A 25,426-nucleotide genomic window follows, 5' to 3' on the forward strand; every position below is an offset into this window, starting at 1 on the left:
TGAGTGCCTGGCTGCTGGGGGAGCAGCCAGGGAGGACCGGCGGACGCGTACTGCTGGCTGCCACCCTGCCCCGGGCACCGGCTGTTACCGTGGCGTTCCAGACTATCTTACCATTTATGCGCGAAAAGGGAAAAATGAGTTTGCTCCAGGTTCCTAACTTTGCAACTTTAATATTATTTTGATGCGGCTTTTGAAAACAGTATCAACAACAAATAAGCGTTTTGACCCTACAGCTAGAACTATTCCAACTCCAAGTGCTCTTAAAGGCTTCAGCCAACAAAACCAGTGTTTGTTCAACCTAAAGAGAGGTAGGCGAGGTTTTATTTCTGAAATGGTTACAGAACTGCTCTATACGACATTTGCGGTTCTCAAGTATTCATGTACTGAGCCTCTTACCCTTTGCTGTATTACCTATAAACTATATTTCTTCCGAGAAAAATGCAGTGAGTTTTTCTGCCTTACCAACATGCTCAGCCCAGCATAACCTTGAGATGATGACAGGATCACCCCGTGCCTTTTCATTAACAGAAGCAGCACTTTCAACAGAGCATTGTCCGAATAATGGAATCTATAACGTTTTAAAGTCCTATAGTATTGCCTCAAGTGTAATCTCTGGGCCAGCAAGTATTTGAGTGCCAAATGAATGGCAGTTCCCTGTTAGGGTATTTAATTTGACTAAGAAAGGTCCAAGTGAAAATTTTACCATAATTTCAGCCATGGAATCACAGCAATAGATTCAATATTTGTTTTTCCACTGTTACAGTGACATATACACTATGTTACAATACATTATTACCACCCTGAATATCTCTGCTTACAGAAATCAATAAAAATGAAAAATGTAAAAGGATTCTATGCACTTGTCCCTATAAATTACACTGATTATTAAAGACTGCAATAACAACAAATAAATCAAATCTGTCCTACTGTGCAAAAGTATCACAAGGATCACAACCATTCAAAGTAGGCAGCTTACTCCAGCTAATAAGGACTTCCAGAGCTGAGTACTCAAAATCCTGTTTAATTAGGGTTTCAGCATCCAGCTAATGACTTTGCTTTGCTAATACAGAGCACACCTTTCCATCCTAGGTTAAAATTACAGCAGTAGCTCGTCCATGCTGGGTAACTATGTGACATACCAGATTCATAAGTAAATAACCATTTCGCAGTGTGAACCAGCATCTAGATTAATTTGCAGTACTTCAAAGTTAAAAAAGACTAAGCATACTCTGTTGCCAGAGCCAATGATGAAGGCAACGCCAGTTTCCCTTTGGGAGAAGGCACAGTGGCAGGATGGCAGAAGCATCAGTAGAAATGGTTAAAGTCCATAGATGTCCTTTGCTACCCTATTTGGCCGGTATTTCCATCAGGAGATCAGCACGCTTCTGTAAGGAGAGCCACAAAAAAGCCCTGAGAGCCTCTTGGGGCACCTGGATGGACCCAGCTGGGCAACCGATCTGCTGCCTCACACACCTCCCTGGAAATAACCCCGGCTCGGGGCTTAGCACAGACTTGAGAACTGGGAAAGTGTTTTTTTTGGGGGTTGGGTTTTTCTTTTTTTCAAGCTAGCTTTTTGTCAAAGGCCGAAAGGAAGGCGCATGCAGTTTTGGGAGGTGTGCCAACACAGCTCTCCACTACCATGTGCCCGATTCGCCCAGACTGAGAAATGCGCAAACTTGAATCAGAAGAGATGGGAAACTGGAAAACAATCTTAAATTACCCTTGCTGTTACCAGCTCAACACTCGTCTCCACCAGCGTGGTTGTGCTGCTCTAAATTTCACTGTGTGCCTGGCATTGTCAAACACCCCTTACAAGTCTACGCTGCGCACGCGAGCAATGTCGGAGGCACGGCGCAGACTGGCACTGGAGCAAGTCCTTGACATTCGAACAAGAACATAGAGAGACCTCGCCTGGGGCTCTCACGAGATGGCCAGCATGAACGTGGGTCACGCACTCCGCGCTCTGCTGCAAGATCGTCCTGCGTTTGCCCTGGGTGCTGCTCGGGACACTGTAACGGAGCCTGCGGGTACCCGGGGAGAGAAAAGGGATGCTGGCAGGAGGCGGGGAAGGACCCGTAGGGGAGGAGGAGGAAAGCCTAAGAGCAGAGAAAGCACATCACAGGACAGCAGGAGCTCAGAAGGGCTGGGCTGGCAGGGACCTCTGGAGATGGTCCGGTCCCACCCCTGCTCCCAGCAGGGCCACCCAGGGCAGCTGGCGTGCGGAAGAGCCAGAAGAAAGTGAGCGGTGGGAGCAAGAAGAATACTGGGGCTGGAGGAACTGATGTGGACACACACATGGTAGCATGCAGTCAGAAAATATTTGCTGATGTTCTACAGCCTTTGAAGTACTGCCTGGAAAACCTCTCGCCCAATGGTATTTTCAAGGGAAATCACGGGCGTGTGCACAATGAAATCCTTGTAGCCATTCGTGATATTCAGTTTACCCACATCTATGCCGTTCATCTTTTTCCAAGAAAAAGATCAACAACATGGAGTGGGTAAACCTCTTTCTTGTCCTACCCATCAACATGCCTATTCCTGTGAAAATAAAAATCAGCAGTGCAGATGCGAGTGCCTGAGGAAGCCTTGGACAGTTAGGACATTTCAGAGTTGGGAGGTTGCTATGATAACTTTCAATTGTAATCAATGATGAGCCATAGCAAGACTTTTCCAGCTGTTAAAAGGTGCCTTTGCAATGTGGAAGCCTCATGATAAAACATTATCATCAATGGATATTTCTGTCAGGATGAAATAGGTATTTGCAGTGTGGGGTTTGAGGATTTACTCAACATTTTTTTTATTCTTTCCACTGCATAGCAACAGAGGTTATTAAGAGCATCCTGAGAAATATTAGTTTTGGGACTCCATGTTAATGAATTTCTCCATGCTGGAAATACTAAAGACTGACAGCGTTAAAAGCACTTCACCGGTTGAGGTCTTTTTATCCATGCAGCTGCAGTTGAGGAGCAGATACAATTATAATTAAAAATTGTGAATGAGTTAGGGAAGTTTTTATTTGTGACCAAATTAATTTTTAAAACTCATTTAGGAAAGAGTATGGAATCATGGCTAAAGCAAAAGATAATATGTTAACCACAGTTTTGAGCTCCTCGCCCTGGCACAGAGGGTCTGTGCTAAATCAGGCACGTGAAGAAATCCGTTGACCTCACTAGGACTCTGAATAGCTTCCTGTGAGGACCCAAGAATAAATCCATATTTGAGTGCCTGATGAGGTGGTCAAGTTCCGACACTGCTGGGTCTAGCGGCCAGTCGTAAATGCGGTAAGTTGGGCTGGTAGCCAGCGTCGTGGCAGGGAAGGTGCTGGGCTCACCCCTAACGCCAAGGGGAGCCACGTTTGCAGGGGGAGGAGACTCAAAGACGAGACAGATGGATTACTCTTCCAGCCACACAAGTATAAGGGATTGTGAGTGGTGCTTCCAAATCAGCACATGGCAAAATGGCAAAAGTTTCTAGTTGTGGCCAGAGAAAACTTTGGATGAGTAAATATCGCTATGTTGCTGATGAGATCAGCGCTAGGAAATACAGGATCAGCCACCAGTATGTGCCAGGGAGGATGGCCCAGGGAGAGCTTAGCTCAGTCAAATAAGGCGTGAGATATAAAGGAATAATGAAGCGATTTGGTTTCTAACATCGGTGATAAAGAGTGGAAAGACAGAAAAGGTGACTTTAAAAGGACCAGAACTGATTATTGTAGAAAAAATTTTTGAGGAAATACATGAACCAATACACAATGTAGAGAAAGGCAGAGAGTTTTACTGTTTACCTTTTCTCGTGTTACTATGACATTATAAAAAAAAATCCCCCGAAATAATAAAGCCAATCAAAATGCATTTATGAAGAAGTTAAAAACACACAGCACATAAATAATCATTTCCACAAGATCTCATGGATGCCAGGAATGCGTATTGGATATTGTTTCCCATCAAACCGAGCCACAAAAGAAGAGGGAAACGCTTGAATTTCAAACCAAACAGCACCTGGCCTGTCTTAAGAAGGAAACATCATCATTTTTGCCGGGGTGAAGTTGTTCCCCATGTCAGTTCATACGGCTTTCCCATCTATCACCACGGGGAGGGAGATAGCTTCCTCTCGCGTTATGCCTTTTTAATGTAAAATGCCAATTCTGCTTGCTGAGATGTCGCTGGGGCGTACAGAGCTCCTTCCGAGAGCCCCAGTGACGGGGAAAGAAAATCCTGCCTTTTGTGATGAGGGAGGAATATCTCCATACAGAAAGGTAGAAGTTAACTGCTTGTTTACATAAATTAATGGAAACTTTGAATAAGAAATGACTTCTTGCTCATAACAGACTCCACGTATCTATTCTAAGTAGAGTTATGAAGGAAATAAGTCACCATAGTTCATGCACCATGACTGGAAGGGGATTTAAAGAAGTCTGGAAAATTAAGCAATAAAACACGACAGGCAGCGTGTTTCTGGAGGTTGCTCCAAGAGCTTTCAGCCACCGGTGAAGTGCAGCAATGCGCGGGGCACCCACTCCCGGAGCGCCTCAGGCACTCCTGGAACGGCAACTGAAAGGAGGAGTCAGAGGAGAGGAACCGAAGAGATGCGTTTTGGAGAGATGGTCAGAAACAGGGCAGCTCCTCCGACAAACAGGGCAAGCCACGACTGCGAAGCATAAACCAGACTCCTTTGAAATCCCCACATGTGGAAACGCCTTGGAAAAAATATCACAGAAATTCCATTATAAAATTAAATATTTTTACATCTGCTTGCTGGAATCAGACTTATACGTATAAACATCCCTGCTGTATGTAATTATACTCATAAAATGGGTGCATGCATGGGTGAATGCAGGGACGCAAAACCAGTGTTTAGGCGCGTGGTTGTTCATTTTGGGCTCACAAACTCAGTATGCATTCAAATACTTCGGATGTAGTCAAGGAACCCTGCTGAAAATGTAACCACAATGTTATACTGGATGCATTTACTGCTTTAATTTAAGTCTTCTGTAAATTTTTATTTAAAATATGCAAAGTCAGAACACAAAGCAGGCTGAGAATTTACACCATGGTCACATTTTATCTCACTTGAAACCTACCTGAACATTGCGTTATAGATCTGGAAACTCATACGGTAAGTCTGGATAAATAACGGATTTTTTTTTTTTATGAGTAGCTGAATTCCTAAGCTTGAAAAAAAAATTCAGTTCACATAGAACTGAGAAAGGAAAGTTTTGGTTTTGAGGATTGAAATGAAAAACAATAAAATTTCCTTGGGGAAATATGAATGTTTTGTTCAATCTAACCCAAAACCCTGTGTTTCTTTTCCAGGTTACAGAATCCTGTCTAGCTCAAAAAAAGGCTGTTTAGAAAAGGCCAGTTGCAAAGCTGAAGGCACGAGACACTGAGTTCTAAAGAGCTATTCTAATTATCTGCCCATGTGTATCACTTAGGGGTCTGTTATCCCTGTCGCACCCCTCCGCCTATATCATGGGATAAATACGGTGAGTAAGATCCTGTTCGCATGGAGGCTTTGAAATCTCGACAGTGACTTGAAGGGGATCAGGATTTCAGAACCTGCTTTACAACTGCATTGTTCTTGACAGAAAGGACCGAATATCTATGAGCGAAACCTTCCTGGCTTCATCATGTTTGTGTGAACCCCAAACTTAGCTCTTCTCTTTCCATCTCCCTAATTTGGGCTAAAAGACACATCCGCGTTTTTTTCACCAACATTATTACAATATTCCCTGTAGTGTACCATAGACAGACATTTAATCTCTTAAAATCATTTAATCTACAAAGCTGGTTTTGGTAGGAAAGCTTGTTGGCTATAAGATAGATACCACATATATTCATTTTTATTTTAAACCAAGATTCTATAAGCTGGGCAAGTCTGATACTAGAAATAACTGAAATTTGCAGTCTCCAATATTGCTGGGTTTTGAGTCACGGTGAGCAAGAAGTGTATTTGTCTAAGCAAATTGTACAGTCCACTGTGAATTAGAAGAAAATCAGCACCTTACAAAGCTTTAGAGCTAAATACAGTGTCAGGCAGTGAACTACCATAGGACCTAAAGATTACATGTGTGACAGAGAGCACTTATTGTAAACCTAGAATTGTAGGCATTCTTCAACTGACTTGCATTGAATATTTGTATTAACTATATTATAGTATAATAATATTGATATTACTGTATTAAATATTAATTATCATATGTACTGATCTTATTCCTCGAGTCTATTCAACCTTTTTCACAATAAAGAGAATAAGCTGTTGAGGACAATACCTCAGCGGTCTTATATTTAAAATAAATCTCACTGGAGCAGACGGACTCAACTGGACACCTTCTTAACAGAATTCGGAACATCAGCAGAGAAGTCCGAAAGGCAGAAGCAATTAGAGCCGTATTATTTAATGTGATGCTTACATTTTAGCGGTACAGAGGTGTCTCTGCAGAAAATGGTTCAACGTAAAGAGAGGTTATAACCTGAAAAGAGACTTCGGCAAATACTTTTAAACTGCAAAAGCCTGGAGCATTACCTGTGAACAAGGGGAGAGGCACGCTGCACCTCGCGCTTGCTGTTATCACAGAGAGAGATTTTGGAATATTTATGGGCAAAATATTTTAGCGTGCTAACTACATTCAGTTCGCTATCAAAACAAAACAATGTCTTTCCTTTGAAGTATTTCAAACAGATTTTTTTTTATAAAACAACCCTTTTATTGTATAATGGAACTGTTGTATTAATTATAATTTTTTTTGCCAAGGGTCTGTTTTACATAACAAAGCAAATCTGCCAACTATTAAGGAAATTTTCCAGTTTTCTCTTACAGATGATAGAAGGGGAAATAATATCATGTTTTAAATGCAAAGTGGGGATGATTAAAATTTCAGTCTAAATAAAATAAGAACATTTCTGAATCCTAAAGACAACAAAACCGAGTAATCTGCTGGAGACAATATAATAGCTATCTTACAATTCTATAGTTTAGCCCTTAGTATTATACAGCCTTACAAATGAGAAAAAAATTAACTATTCGTTTTGTCTCGCTGTGATGTCTTCAGCACCGTTAGCCTTGAGGCAGGTTTGAAAATCACAGGCTTATGAATGCGCCTGTTTTATCCAGCTCCTGAAGCGCCTTTTTATCCATTCAAATCTGGCCACTCAAATTCAAGTTCACATCTCTCTTGTGAGATTTTTGTTTAATTTTTTCCTTTTAAATGAACATATTAACCCGAAGGGATAAATGTTCAAAACATCACATGGAAAAAAAGAATGCCAAAAAATGTAGTAAATGAACAGATTTTGTATGTGCATCTCCCTGAGCACGGTTTTCAAAATTTACCCAGGGGGCTAGGCTATTCTGTTTGCTAAAATTACTAAGCTTTTATCTGAATCGCTAGGATAAAAGATCTGTGATAAGCAGGTATAACAGAAGTTAGAGCCATATTATAGGATTGTATTCAGAATCAATGCTATATGGTTTTCATTTTGCTATAGAGTTTTCTCGTATGGTGCAAAAGATCTTGTACCATTTATTATCCTTGTTACTGCTTCATAAATCATAATATGCAAGAAATACAGCCCCAGTAATTTAAGTCGCAGTGTTTTCATTATATGGTTCCTTTAAGGAAACTCTTCAGAACATTCCTGTGAAAGATTTGTTCCTATAAATGAACAGTTAGTGTTATATGACTTGTTCTTTAAAGGAAACAACATATCTCTTAGTCACACAGGGTACAGGAAGACAAAATCCTTAGGTATATTCCAAGCCTGAGCATTGTCCGATGTGAAGATAAACCCTGTAAAAATGTAAAAGTTCTACTAAAGTGTTGTAGACGAAAGTCCTTGACCAGTGCAGCAACAACTAAAACATCTCTGTGTTATCAACAGTCTTCAGCACAAATCCAAAACGTAGCCCCCCACCAGCCGCTATAAAGAGAATGAACTCCATCTCAGCCGAAAGCAGGACAGGGGATGAACGTGTTTTCCCCTTCTGCCCTTCCCCGTTATCCCTGCTCGGCAGCTCCTCCGCGCTCCCCAGGGCGGCTTCCGCTCGTCGCCACCGCCGCTCGCCGCAGGGAAGGCGGGAGCCAAAGGGCCGCGAGCGCAGCTCACCCCTACGCGGGGGGGCTTCCATAATCCTCATGCGTCCCTGCCGTTACTGAAAATATGCTTGTATAGCTGGGTGAGTAGTCCCTAGACAAACCCAAACCACCACCAGCTCCTGAAACTCCTCGTGTTAGATACGCGGTTCCGCTGCCCTTTGAACAAACTGTAAGACGCTGAGGAAAGCTGCAAAATTAAGCATTTGAAAAACCAGTGCAAGGACGGCATTTCCGTGCCTGTTTGCTTCAAAGGATGCTCTGATTTTGCTAATTGCCTCAGAGAGGGCTTCGATTTACTGTTTGCTACAAACAGTATTCTAATTTAGTTTATCCTGCGAGTCTGCAGCTGTGTTCGAGTATGGCGATGGCTGGGGCTCGCTGGGCTGCTCTTCCGAAATTCGTTCGCTCAGTTCCTTGTGCGAGGTGGTTTATGTCTGTGCGGATTGGACTCAATACCTTGCGCTAGATGAAGACTGAGACATACTGGCCTTTGACATAACCGCATCTCCTGGTGGGAAACCCCAAAATATTTTCTTAGTTAATGTATCGTGAAAATCTGAATCATCACTGTAATTATGAAATAGAAAAGAGAAGAATGATTTGGATTACCCTCCCTTCAGTTTTCTAAAACTGAAGAGAGAGGCGTAGTTCTAGGACAGCTCCAAGAGTTGCTTAAAGCCATGCCATCGAAATGAAAAACTACTTGGGTGACTTATTTTTTCAGTTTTCCTTACAAAACAAGGGCTAATTGAATCTAGCCTAGTGATGTTAATAAACCACGAGATAAAAATCAGGATTCTGCTTATTGAACACCAATGACTTCTGATCCACGAGACCCACTTCGTAGGTTCTGGCTGCTCACGCCTACTGGATGGGATATAATGAAATCGAAGTATTAATAGATGTTAATATGTAGTTACATATTACAATTTTTTTCCTTTGTTCTTCCTGTTAAGGGATTTCAAATTAAGTCACACTTTCAGTCACCACTGAAGTGTTTTTTACAACTTGTTAATGATATTGCAATTATTGCTTCATACACCACACGTGGGCAATTGCCAGACGAAATTTGCAGCTATTTGATGACACCAGGTCAGTCCCCAGCAATAGGACATTCTGGCCGCTATTCTACATCTAACAGCTCCTGTGCTACCTAAACACTGAGACATGCCCAAACCGTGAGACTTTTCCCGGAAATAATTCACTATTCGTATAACCGCTACTCAGAGACACTGCGGTAAGCTACCACAGAATAACCCATACCCAGGGCCGTGAAGGTGATGAAGAGCTCCGAGCTCCTGACACGGGGGAGAGGCAGGGGAGGTGGGAGAGCGCAGCCCAGAGAGGAGGGGGGGCTCAGGGCCAGCGCCTGCCCAGACGGCGGCTTCCTCTTTTGAAGGCCCCATTTAGAAAACTAAAGCCTCCTAAATTAAACCTCAGTATGAAAGTATTTCAAGTGCTGGAACGGGGAAGAGCAGCATCTTTCTTTCCCCTGCAGAGAATGCACCCCTGCATCCTTGCCAGATGTCTCAGATGAGGTGACTTCTGCATTTGCTGTCCTAGAATATATAACGACCGATACGTAACAGTTGAATATATACCTGTCATATATTATATAACAGTTTGATATATAACAACTGAAAAAGTTTTCTTTACATCTTTATGAAAGCTGTACAAGCAAAGACAAACTTTTTCAAGTGCAGGTTTTCCAGGCAGGAAACATTTAATCCATATCCTTTAAAGCTTTCTTTCAAATTTCTTACAATTTATTACAGTATGAATCTGCAACTTTACTTTTCACTTGTTTTCAGCCCTTTCCAGAAGTTTTCCTAAATTAGCACTATGAGTTCTTTTTAAAGATATGCATTTGATTTTGCTCTTTCCAACTGGTGGATTTTGCTGCTTGCGAATATCAGATATTGTCATCATCCTCTCTTACCCTCTCTTAAGCTATACGATCAAAATTAAGCTGTAGAGGATTCCAAAAAGAAGACAGCATATGAGAAGGAACTTCTTTAATAAATCCATCCCCATGCTTGTTCATTCTTGGTAATTCTCCCATAACCATGAATCCAACACCACTCATAGTACAAAATATTTTTCTTCTGCATGTTCCCAGCTCATAAAAACAAGAGAAGATATACCATCTAATAAATTCAAGAAGAATCGTAACTTCATACACTGGAGGTAGGATTTAAAGGGCTAACACACAATTCTTATTTTTCATTTAATTAAATCACCTATGCAGTGCAGATAAAGTTTGCTATAGCTCAGTAGAAGACACACCAAAGTGAAACAGTACCCAGATACAGTAAAATCCTTGGCAATGGACTGTCCTATTTGTGAGTTGTTCAGTTGCATGGACAATATTTTTTATCCTAATGGGCTTCACTATGAATGGGAATTACCCTTGAGCATTGGCGAGAGAAGAGACAGTCTCAATGTAAAAACCTCACAAGGAAGAGTATAGTGAATACAGGTATTTATTTCAAGACTGATTCTCTTGCAAATACATTCTTCCATACATATCTAGAGATACCGCCCCTAGTATGAATGGAAAAGAGGTCCCATCTTCATTTAGCATTTTGTGTGTGTATATTGACTTAGTTGGTAAACTATAGAAGAGACTGGATTGAGAGTCCTGTGTATTTCCAGAAAACTCCTGCATGTTTTCAGTCCACCCTATGGCTGTTTCTGAGGCGAAGGGAACTCCTCTTAGACTGAATATTCAGTTTCTCTGACGGAGTCTCCAGTTGTTATACTCCAGGTTCGTGCATTTCACTCTTTCATCTGGTTTTCCTAATGAAATCTTTCTACCCCTTCCTGTTTATGGATTTTTGTTAATGGACTGGTCACTGGAGGTAGAATATTTCTGCCTATGTATAATTTACTCAGCTTTATGAAATAGTCTAGCATGCTAAGACATCATGCATCAGCTTTTGCTGAAGCAGAGCTAGCTACAAAGGATATAAATCATAGTCCTTTACACTCTTCTGGATAATAATGCCACCTCTCAAGGATGTCATTAATTTAAAAGCAGGTATACAAGCTTACTTCACAATTTCTTCAGAGCAGACTACGACTACAAGCACAGCAGCAGCATGTAATGCAGATTTAAGTATTATGCATCATATGAGGAAATAAAAGACAAAACAAATTCTCTATGCTATCAGCTTCTCCAGCATTAAATATGGAAATGTAGCATGAAGCATACAGCTTGTTTTATTGCAAGTATTCTATCAAAGTCCTCCAAAGTTTACTACTCTCTCTGCTTATAACTCCAACTTCACTTCTACTTGTGCTTGGCCTAGTTTCACTCCTACAGCTGATACTTCTTCAAAGAAAAAAAAAAGCGTGGGAAGAGCCTGACACAGAAAAATCAATAGCAAAGCATTTAAAACAAAACAAAACAAAAGGCATGCTCTACATCAATGCCATGTTATATTTCATTATTATACTTAGCCATTTCTTACTGGTGAAAAGGCATACGGGGAATGATCCTTACATTTTCCTTCTCATTTAATTTTACTTCATTCGATTTTGTGTTTAGCTTTTTGATCACCAGTTCTTTATGCTTCATCCTGGGACATCTTCAGTGACAAAGGTCATATTGTAAATGAAAATGCACCCTTAGACAGTAACCAGGAATATGTCCCCTATATCATGCTTGTACACTTCAAATGCTTTTTATTTTATTAAAAAATGTCTGTCAACTGCCTGCTAAAAGTATAAAAAATCTTTTGCGTTAGCTGTTGCCAAACATTTATAATTAAATTTAACATGAGCAGAACTGCTTTGTTTCTCTGTTAACTCTCAGCTGCTCTTTTGAGAACCGTCTCAACGTGTTCCAGCTTGGCTTCCCCCAGGACTCCGCGCCTCTTCCTGACTACGCCAGCGCTCAGGATTTTTCTCTTTTTAAACACGAGCAACAAAACAAAAACCCAAGACCAATGAAGTTGCGGTTTCAGTCTGGAGCAGACTTTTTTCCCCTTCCTTCTGTTCTGTGGGATCAAAGAATGCTGGCAGAAAGGGATGCTTGAATGGGACATCCATGCTGAATGACTGGCCCAAAAATACAGAATCAGTGGACCAGCAACGGAGATCCATCATGCAGATACCAATCTTTCCCTTAGTGGTTAAAAAGCAACACAAAATATTGCCTAATACCATTTCCCTTTATTGGATAGAGATTTTCCTCTTCTTTTTTGATACTTTAAACTTACATTTAAGCACCCTGTTTCACATAGTTGGTAAACTATGGACTTGATTTAGCCTCCACTGATGAGAACTGACATTTTCCCACTTACTTCTCCCAACACCTTCTCTCATCTATGAAAAAAACCCATCTTTTCCCAATGATGAACCATAAAAATGCCAAATAATCTTGCATTTTCTGTCTTGCTGGTCTTGTTTTCATTTATTGGGCCAGCCAGTCCTTACCCCAGCCAAAAACCCCTGTAAGTGACCTGAAAGTGGGCTGATTTTTGTGTAATCAAAACTAATAACACAGGCTTTAAAAAATTCCAGTGGGAGCAGAAAGAGATGGGCAGCAAGGCGTGAGGCTTGGCTGGGTTTCTGCTTTCTTCTCACCCTTTTCTAGAGTGAGACTATGTTAGAGCATAGGCACGAAAGCAAAATAAGACCCAATGTTTGGGTTCACACCATATGGAAAAGCAGCATCTTCCTTATACTTTAGAGGCAAACAGCCTCTTAGAGGATTTATGCCCGCCGGCGTGCAGGGATGACACAACCGTTGGCCCTGGATATTCATCACCAGCAACACCGCAGACCCGCGCCCAGCAGCCCGGTCTGCTCTGCCGCTGGTGGGCTTCTGCCACCACCAAATGGTGGTGATGGGAAGGGAGGAAGGCAGCGCCCGGCCTCCGAGGTCCCTGTCCTCCGTGGCACTGCGCAGGCCAGGAAGAGCTGGGCTGGGCTTTCTCACCTGGAGAGCATCAAGCTCCCAGCTTGGGATGGGGAGGAGAGGTGGGAGGGGATAAATAAATGTTTTTCAAACAGTAAAATCTGGCTTGGTGCTACTGAAAGAAAGCATGCATGGAAAGGCCGACAATGGTATTTTTAAATAACAGTCCGGTTTAAAACGTAACGCTGCTAATGCAAATCTAACTCATTAAAACTAAGAGCTTTGTTAATACTTCATCAAGGCAGCCCGAACAATCCAGAGTGTTACAGGATAACTTACACAAGGTCTTGAATGCGCGTTTTTGGGCGACAGGCTCCTTTAGCCTGCCTTACGCTCGTCATCACTGCAAACAACGCTCCCCGGCGTTTCTGCGTGTATCGCGTATCACCTGCTCAAATTTACCCAGGACTCGGGGAGAGGTGCGTGGCTTTCCCTTAGAGCTACGAGACCAAGCACACGGGAGAGTACGCAGCGTGGGATGTGTTCCCTTGACGAGCTGCAGCAGCATGCTGCCACGGCGGGTTTGATAGTCTGTGCCTCTGAAGCCCCTACGTAATCGGGAGGGAGGAACCCTCAGAAGCGGCTTAGACCACGACAGGAGCGAGGCAGGCTGTTCCCTCAAAAGCAAGCAGATTGCCCAGTCCCATGTTTCTGTTGCATGCAGCCTTTGCTTTTCCTCGCTTTAATACCTTTTAAAATATTAGCATACATAATTCCACTTCTGTAGGAGTGCACAGAAACAGAAGCAGAGTACATAGGCAAAGACTGTACGTGGAAGAATAAAATGTTAGAGACTAATTACAGCACTGTTACTCAAAGAAGACAGCTTGATTATTTAAATTTCATAGAAAAGAAAATCTAGAACAGGTTTGTCAACAGGTTTCTGAAGAGCCCAAATGACATTTCACACTTTTACAGATGCTACTATCTAATTATTCCAATAAGACTAATGCTTAATGGGGTTTCAAAATTCTAGACACTCATTTCAAAGTTTTTAGGTTAAGTCTGTAATATTGACATTTACAACTGGTTGGATTTATGGCACAGAGTTTTTACCTGTTAGATAAAGTGCAACGTATGTGCAGAATTACCTTCAAAAAATAAAAGGAAAGTGGTGAACAGATCCAAAGCTTTTCCGTATCAGTTATAAATAGTTATTCAGTTACAGATCTATACTGCTAACGTAGTGTTTCTTTGCAATTACAGAATGCTGTCATCTGTAAGGAAAGGCAAATCTACGAAACATCTCTCCGTATTCAACCTCCACATTCAGCATATTCATACTGAATTATGCCATAATTCGACCCGTAATATGAATATATACAACAACAAACTTGCATATACACATCCACCTGTATGTGCTTAGGCACCCTAGTATATACATTACTGATAGCCAGTATAAACAGACAAGAACTCTGAAGTCTCCCCTATTCCTGCCAGTTATCTGCTACATGATCATGGACATTTCCCTTAAAAATAAATGTGGGTGAAACCATCCAACAGTTTTATTTCTCTCCAGTAGCGCCTTACTGGCTGGATTTTCATATTGCTGAACATCAAAAGGGCAATTTCAAACCATGAAATAAGTCTGATTTTATCCTCTCAAGCCTGTCAGGGTCCCCAGTTGTAAAACGGAAGGCAATACTTTTCTCTATTTCGCAATAGTTATGGAAATTTAATTTCAGTTTAAAAAGAATACAGTTACAGAAGGACAATCATTATTTACTTATTGTCGATGCATTGATTTTAGTCTATAGCTAATATAAATGAACTACTCCTTGTAGGAATAAGTTTCCAATATTTCTGATCACTACAGTGCAAGCAAATTCAGAAAGGTCACAATGCCCAGCAAAGAGCACCATGAGCTGGGAGTACAGGAATTAGCAAACTGCCCTCTCTTTGATGCTGAGGTACCAAAAATTCGGGTATTATTGCCGTCACGTTGTATTGTTCTAGCTGTGTTTCCACAGGAGAAACTACTGCCCCCTTCTTTTTTACGCCATTTCCAGCCCACCCCTCTAGGTCTGCAGTAAGAAATGGGAAGCAAAACTGGGGGTGGAAGGCAAGAGGGGATGGGTGATGCAGGGGAGGAAGGCATTAGCACGGCTCCATCCTCTGCGTCAGCGCTGCCGTGCCTGCCAGCACCGAGACAGCTGGTACGCAGCGACAGCCATGGTCAAGGTGCAGAAGCTATTTCCCAAGTTGTTAAAACTTTTGAGCAATCAAATGTCTAAGAACTGCATGTTGGGTATCTCAGATTTTCTTGCAAGTATTATGTCACTGTGATTTAGAATTAACTCTGCCTACTTTTTCTGTTCTCAGAATGCATCATGTTGTAGTTCACATAAAACATTTCCAGCTTGAACATTTTTAAAGCATTTTGTGGAGCTCAGTGAATTTAGGTTGGCTGGCACTATCCCTTACAGGCAGGTGAATATGATCCCCACACCTCCAGGAAACCAGATCACACGGACTGGACACAGATGCAGAAGCGAAAACAGAACGGAGGCTAGGCTAGCTCACTCCCAGTTTGCAGGACATCATTCTAATTCCACCTCCCATTTCAATAAAATAATGTGTTTGTGAAAACTTGCACTTATTTTTTAATAATTTCAAAAGGTGAAGTGTTATAAGTATATTTATTGCTTTTATAGTTAGAGTTATTTTTATTATCTTCATAAACTTAGAATTGCCTGTACTGATACTTGGAACAGTATTTCCAGTGTTCATAATTACAGTTACTTAACCTGCAATATAGCCAGGTAAGCAGTTTAAAAGTAATTTGGAATTTTATTATTGTGGCAAGGGAACGTGTAAGTCTCAAAGTCTTCGCTGTTAACCAAGCAAGGTCCTGTCACACAACACAACACAACACACAGAACTGGTTCTGTCCTGAGGTTTCCGTGATGCTCTTCTCTCTAAAGACGTTCGTGAAAGTCATGCTTCCCTTTTTTCCCTGAGAAATTATTCTAATGTCTAAATGACTTGCCCTAAAAAGTATTTTTTAATGGCTAGATGTTTATGTTCAAAGCATTGCTCCTTTCCCACCGTAAATAACTACAGAAAACAAATATTCACAGGTGAGCAAGCGGCTGCAATGACACTGCTTTGCCCAAGACAAGTTTCATTTTCAGCTTTGTCAAGGAGCTTGCATGGCACTTGCTGGTCCGATAGCTCAGATTCCCTACTCATCTCATTGTTCCGTTACCTCTTTAAAACAGAAACTTAGCTTCAAGCAATATTTCTAACACTTTCCCAGCTCCTTAAATTCCTCTCTATAAAGTCGCCTTTCTCATGGCAGAGCCGAGGAGCCCGGCAGTGCCACAAACGTCCATCGCCCCTCGCCAGTAAGCAGTGCATTACTTCCCCATCTTCAGGAGCGGCATCCAACACCAAATCCAAGTGAAAATAAGTGGCAGCCGGGTGAGCAGCAGGAGGGTGAGCGCGGGCACGCCGCCCGGCTCCGGCGCCTGGGAGGGCAGGGCCAAGGCTTTCTGCCAACGACGGGAGGTGGAAGGACGGCTAGTCAGCATCGGGATTCCCACAGAACAAACCGTAATGCCATTGAGGTGCCATTTAACTGTATACATGGTAAAATTAATTACCACTGGCACCCTGGAGCCTTGAATAAGATATTTATTACTTCAAATGAGTGATTGCTTCTAAAAGTCCATACGGACACAGTTATGGTGCCGCATCTTCAGCGGCATCGGCAGACAAGGGATGCTGCAGGGAAAGTTTCACTCTTTGGGAAACCCGTAAATTCAGCGCAGTTTCCATTTGTCTCCCCTTTTAAACGTTAACTGGACTTGACAAAAGGTTTTTATCAGATTATAGTATTTCAGTCAGGATATTTAGTATGTCAGAAGTTATTAGTTTTAATCAGGCTAAAAGCAAGATGCTGACCTCAGTCTTTCACGCAGACATACAGCAGACATGCTGCTTTCGGTCGCGCGATGAAGGGACGCAGCCGTGCCGCCGCGCGTTAGCCACCGCGGAAGGAAGTTTGATGTGTCCTTTTGTTTTATCTTCCAGGTTCTTTCCATCCTGTCTTTATAGAAATGGTTTTCATATACAGATCTATGTTTTCACAGAATCACAGAATCATATAGGTTGGAAAAGACCTTTAAGATCATCGAGTCCAACCATAAACCTAACACTGCCAAAACCACCACTACACCATGTCTCTAAGCACCTCATCCAAACGTCCTTTAAATACCTCCAGGGATGGGGACTCAACCCCTTCCCTGGGCAGCCTGTTCCAATGCTTGATAACCCTCTCGGTGAAGAAAAATTTCCTAATATCCAGTCTAAACCTCCCCTGGCGCAACTTGAGGCCATTTCCTCTCGTCCTATCACTTGTGACCTGGGAGAAGAGACCGACCCCACCTCTCTACACCCTCCTTTCAGGCAGTTGTAGAGAGCGATGAGGTCTCCCCTCAGCCTCCTTTTCTCCAGGCTCAACAACCCCAGGGCCCTCAGCCGCTCCCCATCAGCCTTGTGCTCCAGACCCTTCCCCAGCTCTGTTTTCATTGATTACAATGAACAGAATTCCTGATATTGCACATTTTGATTGCATTAATTAGAATATTGTGAGGAAGAATTTACTGAAAATCTTACCGTGCCAAAGTTTTGACCCTAAAATACTTTGACAGTGTTTGCTTCTCAATCTTAGAGAGACAGAAGGTAAGGATTTTCAAAAATGTTGGAAATTCATTTGAGGATAATCAGTGTTTTTGCACCTCCTTATGAAGACCTCATTAAATATTTAGATTAAATCCCTTTTCGCAAGATAAAACCAGCATGTTCTAGATCTACCCTGCATCAGGTGGGATATTTTTTACATCCTCTTTCAAATCTAGGTGATGAAAAAGATGACACTCTGAGTAAGAGTTGCAGAGATTGGTCTCCAATGCGCTCCAAGGCTATTTGACTGTCTTTGTTAACATCACTCCAAGCAAAAATTAAACTTCTAAACATGGGACACCTTTTTTTTCTCCTGACAACTGACAATCTAAAACTACAGAAGTTGAAATAACGGAAATCCAATGGAAAAAAAATCAGATAAATCACAGTAATCGCAGTGTTCACCGTGACAGGCAGCAGAAAGCTCAATAAAATATTATACAGCTTACTCAGGGTACAGAGTTCCAAAAACACTTGCAATGTGGAAACGATGGCAATGAATAACAAAATAATTACTATCTCAGTTTTTCCAGGCCAGCCCAATTGCCTTTAATTGAATCAACAGGACGGCAAAGAGGCATTCAGAGAGGGAATAACAGAGCCCACAGTAAGGGCAGTCAGAAGAACATCGAGTCACAGAATGGTTTAGGTAGGAAAAGACCTTTAAGATCATCAAGTTCAACCGTTAGCCCAGCACTGCCAAGTCCACCACTAAACCATGTATGTAGCTATATGTAACCAACCCTTAAAAGTGTTATAAGCCAAATTTTATGTCTTTAAAATAATACTCCTGCAGTTCATTACAGTTACAAATAACATTTTGGAGGATCTGTTATAATGAAGTTGCATTTGGATAAAGCAATTGTAATTAAAATCTATTTTAACTAGTGATTTATACTCTATTTTCAGATGACAATTGTATTTCTGAGGTAGTACAATGGAAAAAACAGCATTTCAATTTTAGTCTTCCAAGCAAGTCTTGCAATGAGCGTTGACTCTTTCTTGAGTGAAACCATCAGGATTTTTGCCATGGAGTTCAGGGTTCAGGATTTTTGCCATGGGAGCAGCACAGTCAATAGATATGAATTCTTAAAAAAAAACGCATATTCAATAAATACAAAATCTTTAAAAAGGAGCAGATGTGGCGGACTTGATAATTTCTTGCATTATACGATGCAATCACACATCACGTTCTGCTGTGGGAGACTTTCTGCTAATGGGCTGCCATAGCTCCAAACCACGCCCAGACACACCGTGTCGTGAAGTCGGCGTCTCCTCTCTGCGAGTGGCCAGCACAATGCTAGCGCTTTAGGCAGGGGGTACGCTGTCAGAGCTCTAGAAGCGCTTGCTAAGGCTACCCACAGCCCCGACTGAGTGGTACTAACTGAGAAATTATTTTCACGTTTTTCAAAGCCAAACACTTCTGATTGTAAATTCCTTAATAAAAGTCTCTTCATTGAGATGTGGAAGACTGTGGAGGTTATCTGCACTTTCATTAGAAAGGGATAAAAATAAAAACTAAAAGCTGGCCCAACAGTTTTCGTTCGCATCATTCACTTTAGATCATCCTAATGCAGAACAATAGATTTGACCTGCATTTGCATTAATGTCAGTAGGAACCAGCAGAGACCCACCGCACGGCGCAGCCAGCCACCAGCTCGCTCTCTCATAAATTCTCATCCTGAATTGGCTTTCTTTCCAAAATCATTCTTAAAATTTTTCTTTCTAAAAGTTTCATAATCTTTTTTTACAACTTGGCTTTCACACAACATTTCCAACTGGTTGGTTTTGTTTTATTTGAGGCAGGTCTCCTGTTTAGAGGGTGGGAGCTTACCAGACCAATGCTTCAGACAGGACGAGAGATGCTGTGCCAGCAAGAAGCCTCGGGCTGCTTATGCACCTCTCCAGCTTGGCAGAGGAGGGAATGGAGAACCTCACCAACCTAATGAATGCAAAACTCAGAATTTCATCATCTACATTTTTGCCCTTTGCATTACATTATTATGTTCTTTAACTTAAGTTTGGTTATTTTTGGGTGGTTTTTTTTGCTTTACCCTGTATTTTTTCCTCCTTACTTCTGCTTCTGGCGTTGTCGTATAATGCAAGAAGTTGCTGAAAGACACCTTGGACTCTGCTGAACACACCTTTTGCAAAACTCTCACAGGTCACAAAACAACTCATTCAATTTAATTCAAATGTAACAGAACTAATATACTTTGGACCAGAGAGCAAATGGTTATTTTGTGTAGATTATCCTTTGCCTACAGATCTCCGAAGATGGAAATTTCAGGCTTATAATGGAAATTCAGCTGCAGCCATGGCTGTAAAGCACTTCCAACACTGCAGAATTACGAGTTTCAGACTAGTACAGCCCTGTTCTACTTCAGATAAAATATTCCTGATTTACATCCTTGTAAATGAGATCACCTGCTAATGCAAACATTTTCCATGATTTAAGGCTTTTAAAGAAGGGTAAAAGCCATTCATACATATTTGAGAGAGAGAGAGCCCCTGCAGCTCATTTGAATGCTGTGAGAGGAATTATGTGGGAGGAATTAAATGAATGGATAAAAACTACAAATCCTGGAGAAAACATTCTGATCAGTCGTTAACGATGCATTAATGACGGTGGATGCAGCCCTTGGCAGAGGCAAGCCCAAGAATGCTGCTTGCTGGAGCGGGGGGGCCGTTCCACTGGGGGCCCTCTCTCGTGGAGCAAATCTCACGCAGTTGCCTCCACCTCTGGGACAATTTTTCTAAGTCTTTTTCTTCTTGTGCTGAGCAGGGACAAGATGATAACAGTGGCTGGCACTGGCGAGTTAATTTTATAACGAAAACTGACATTCTACTTGAGTGCTAGCAATTTAAAGGAGTAATGGATTGTCAGTTTTAGCTGGAAAGTGGTTGTTATATGATTTTAGAAGTCTTTTGCATATTTATTTTGTCCCACTTTAAATAAATTTGGGTAAGATTTATCTCGTTAGCTCCAAATGCAAGTCCCTCGGGCTGATTGAGGAAACAAATTAGACTTTGCAAACATTGCAAAGACTAAATCAATACATTAATATTTAGGGGACATTAAGGTGGTTTATTAAACAGAGAAAGGGCCTTGAGTATTACTTTGGCAATATCATACATGTTTAAATAAAAAACATAGGTTGTGGTTTTTGACTGAATCTATAAATTGCATTTACATAGATAAATGAATTATTTACACGCACACCGTGTCAAGTGCAGATTACGTACAGAGAGGGACGATGCAGGGAGGGCAGAACAGCAGCAAGTGCCGTGTCTCACACGCACAGGGTCTGTCCCAGGAGGAGCCCCGAACGTGCCCAGCACGGGCTAGATTTAAAATAAAAATTAAGATGCCAAGTAACTAACGCAAGGAAGTTTTTGTGTCACCGATCGCTGGTATTAGCATTTTGGTACCGATGGAAAGTAGCGATGTACCCAGGAACCGGGCTCCTGTGCAACGGGGAAGGCTGAGGGTGCAGCGGGCGTAAGCAAGGGCAGCAGGGACCGTGGGGAGTTGGAGACAGGGCATGGCAAAGGGAATGAGGCCTGTTATCTACACCTCAAAGCCTAAACCACGGACCTATCTGAGCTGTGCATCCATGACAGACCAAAATGCAGCCTTGAAAAACACCCCTCGACCCGGACTGTGCCAGCGGATCCTGGCGCTGCTGTCACCAGGAGCATCGCCAGGCTCCTCGTTCACATTCAAGAGACAAACAGAGCTCTCGGATCCTTAATCCCGTCGTTGGAAGACCACGGTCACAAACCTCACTCACCAACATCACGGTCACCCCAGCCCACCAGCCCCCATGGGAAACGCCGTCCCGAACCCTGGCCGCTCTCCCTGGACAGCCCATCCGCAACGTGATGGGGACCGGTACCTTCCCCTCATCTCACGTTAAAATTCACACATGGCTAAGTTATATTTGCCTGGTCTTGTAAAAGTGCTCTCCCTTAGCCGGTATGTTTGTTTTCCCTTCCTGGGATCCACACCAAGTGTATTAATAAAGCATAACAAAATTCTCCCCGAGCCCTCATTTCGCTAGGTTAAACGAAGCAATCTCTTTCAGATGTGTCTTTATTCTCCTAATCATGCTGGTAGCCCTCCCTTGGCGGCTGAGGTCCTTCGGAACACCCTGTTCTGGCCTCCGTCTCCCCGGAGTCACAAACAAGAAGCCTGACTTGCCCTTTCCCCACACGGTGCAACAGCATCATTACTGCGTCCTGACACACGGAGAGAGCCGAGACTGTGGGCTGTGACCTGTCGCTCTGCCCCGCGGCAAAATTAATTCTCAAGGACATTGGTAAACATGTCTTAATATTTTTGCAAATTGAAAGGGAAACACAGCTTGGAAGATGCAATTTAAACTTTGGTAGAATAAATGTCAGATTAGAAATGGCAGAAATTGCAACCTTTTGCTTGAAAAATTATGAGCAATATAGTGTGGTAAGAGGTATTTCATTTTTTTTACGTTACTATGGCAAACATCTGATGTTTAAATCATCTGCAGTTCATGACTTCGCAGATCAAGCATCTGGCACTGAGGTAGATTGAGTTGATTACAAACTCCTACCTTCTAAACTTTTAATTAATTACTTCATAATTCTCACTTCTTTTTAATAAGGTCACTGAAATAAAGTTACCTGGATTATCCTCCTCTCTTTCATGTGATTTTTCTTTCACTGATGTGAATGTGGGCTAAAGACACATTAGGCCTCTTACTTTTTTGTTAACTATCTTGATTAATTTTCTGGGTACAAAAAGGTGTAACTATGTAATAAGGAACAGGGATCTAGCCTTGACTTGGTGGTCTCGTTAAGGCGTTGAGCAGGGATTCGGGAGACTGAAACTCAACCGCAGGCTCTGCCAGAGACTCCTGGTTGACTGAGGCCAAACCCCACTAGGTCCCGCTGCTCCCTGTACCACGCCTGGGACGGTGATGGAGAGGCTGCTGCTTGCCTTCAGCCACGGTTATTCACTGGTTACCTTTCTATGTTTTACTCGTGGAAATTAAGGCGTCTTTAACCCATTAAAATGCATTTATTCTCTGAAACACTTACATGAATATGTTCAGAAACTGTCAGCCCAAATAGCAGAGAAGAGGATATTCAAAATGACAGCTACTGGATCTGTGTGTGTAGAAAGACCTCACACACACCCCAAAAAAAAGGAAAAAAAGAGAGAGAGTTGGATTTACACAGCTTTTAAAATGGAGTTTCATAGCAAATAATTTTGCAATCTGGAGTTTGAACCTTTTTGGGAGCTTATCATCAGACATAAGTCTTCATTCATTTAATTTGTGACACAATGCACACACCCCTGGCTCTTCCAGCTCCGCTGTTTTCAGGAGAAGGTCTTCTTTCAATGTTACTCGACAGAATACAGCCTGTAGGGCAGAGGAATTTTAAAGGGCTAAGACTTTGCTTTTAAATTTTCTTTCTCTCCTGTTATTTCATGTGCTGCTCTAGGTCTGCTGCTGATCATTTATTCACAACGTAAAAGGAAACCCAGCCCTTTGACTGAATGATTTTACTTTGGCAAAAGACCTGCTTTTCCCTTCATTTATTTCTCCCCAATAGCAGAAGTTGTTTCTAATCTTGAAATACAAAGCCATGAACAATATTAAAAGGAAACATAAAACTGCTTCCGTAAAATGTTATTATATCATCCCTGTGAACCCTATTCACCAGGAAAGGATATATAAGCTTATAGCACCAATTAGCTGTTTGATGTTTCCTTTACCGTCGCGGTTACTTTCAGACGGGTCAATCTCCATCTCAAAGGACCCATCGAGCTTGCATCCTTACCTCCTGAGTCTCAGCACACGGAAGGTGAAGCGGTGGCTTTATTAGCAGTGTAAGTACAAAGCGACCTGACTGGCAGTGCTTACATGCACAAGCCCCATCCAGGTCCGCTGGATAGGTAATGACAGTAGGAAGGGGGTAAACTACTGTGCAAACCCCAGTGTTGATTCAAGGTGGGATCCCACCCGTGTGGGACGAGCGATTGGTGTCACTCGCATCCGATCCAGGGCGCATCCACTGCACGGCTGATAATTATTAATATCTATGGTAATATGTACATAAAGATATGAACTGGAATGGAAAGAAAGGGCCACAGTCGTCACCGAGATGGGATGGGGCATCCTCCACCGCTGCTGATGCCGCTGTGCTGCTCAGCGGATGCAGGACCTCTCTCTACAAGCAGGGAGCTCAGCAGCTTTCCCTTCTTGCTAAGAGAACTACCCAAGAAAAAATACAGGGACAGTGATTTTTTTTGACTTTGTCTTGAAAATGGCTCACTTGTTCTGGATATGCTTCATGGAGCTGGCCCCTACTTCCTACATAAAATACAACTGAAATAATATTGGAGTAGCGGAGTGTGTATATACAACTGAAATAATAATTGATACTGTCACAGCTTCTTCATTCCAGCTCCCCAGTCCCATAGTTTACAACTACTTCTGCAGTCCAGGAACAACCCCCGCCACATAAACAGTACGTGCACGGGTCTTCACGCAACAGCCGCCTCTGAGGAAGGTTATAAAAATGACTAAATGATGGCTTTTTGGCTGTACTAATAAAATAATGTTCTTTATGCAACAAACACACTTAGCTCTTTCAGAGCTACAGTCTAACATTCTTACGAACCATCGGGGTCTAAAGGTCCAGTGGTTAAGGATAATTAGTTTGAGAAGCATTTCATACACGTTATTTGTAAGGGATTTTGGTGTGCCATATGGATTAATAGAGATTGCCATTTAAATTCCTCTGGTTTATATTCATTGCTTTATTACTCATAAAAATGCAAAAGAAAATGTTAATGACGATTACACCAAAGACTAATAAGTTAAAGCCTTAGGTTATACTTTGCATTTCTGAAGATATAACTGCAATCCCTTAATAATTATGCATATTTTTAACTACTGAGTTATTATTTCTCTATATACTTGTAGTTAGCCTAATTAATTTTAAGCTCCTGTTTATATGTTTTATACACGCAATTTATTTCCAACTCTTTTTTTAGCCCCTTGCACGAGGGCATTAACTATTATAAAGACAATCAAAACTAAGAATTGGTCACCCTGGAACAATACAATAAATATTACCTCCACGCTTGTAAAACTGACACTTGTTCTGCAGCGCTTAGAACAGAAAACAGTCTCATGGAAATAAATGGACTGTTCTCATTAATAATATTGGGATCTTAGTATTTCTGTTGGAAAACTGGTCTGGAGGAAACAAAAACTATGGATTTTAATGCAAAATCAGCTTATTTTGTTTTCCCTTATTTTGGTTTTTTCCCTAAGATTAAGATTTCCCTAAGATTAATTTCCCTAAGATTAATTTCCCTTATTTTGGTTTTTTCCCTTTGGTTTATTCCCTAAATTTTGGTTTTAATGAATTTCTATTAAATCTCTAAATCTAATAGAATTTCCACTTTTGAAAAATTGCTTTATTCGTTCTAATTTTGCCTTTTGTAAGCTGATGAGTTAATTCTTGTTTTTATAGCAATGCTTGTGATGGCACGCACCAGAGAAGACACCTGAGGTGCTCAGACGAAATACTGCACTTTTAAATGCCAATGAGATTTACAGAAAACTTCATACTTAAAGCTTCACGGGGGTAGGAGCCATCCGTGCAGGCAGGTAAGCCGAGTGCTACGGGAACAGAAAGAAGACCTCCGGGGCTGTGGGGCTGCT

At 41.8% G+C, this 25,426-nt stretch overlaps 1 protein-coding gene across 2 annotated transcripts in view; it reads right to left on the reverse strand.

Annotated features, from left to right (window-relative positions):
- NEGR1 (neuronal growth regulator 1) overlaps positions 1-25,426 on the reverse strand; it is a 304,619-nt gene that overhangs the window by 131,911 nt on the left and 147,282 nt on the right. The gene's annotated exons all lie outside the window — the stretch shown is intronic.

Source organism: Mycteria americana, chromosome 7 (assembly GCF_035582795.1).
Source record: "Mycteria americana isolate JAX WOST 10 ecotype Jacksonville Zoo and Gardens chromosome 7, USCA_MyAme_1.0, whole genome shotgun sequence".
Classification (NCBI taxonomy): domain Eukaryota; kingdom Metazoa; phylum Chordata; class Aves; order Ciconiiformes; family Ciconiidae; genus Mycteria; species Mycteria americana.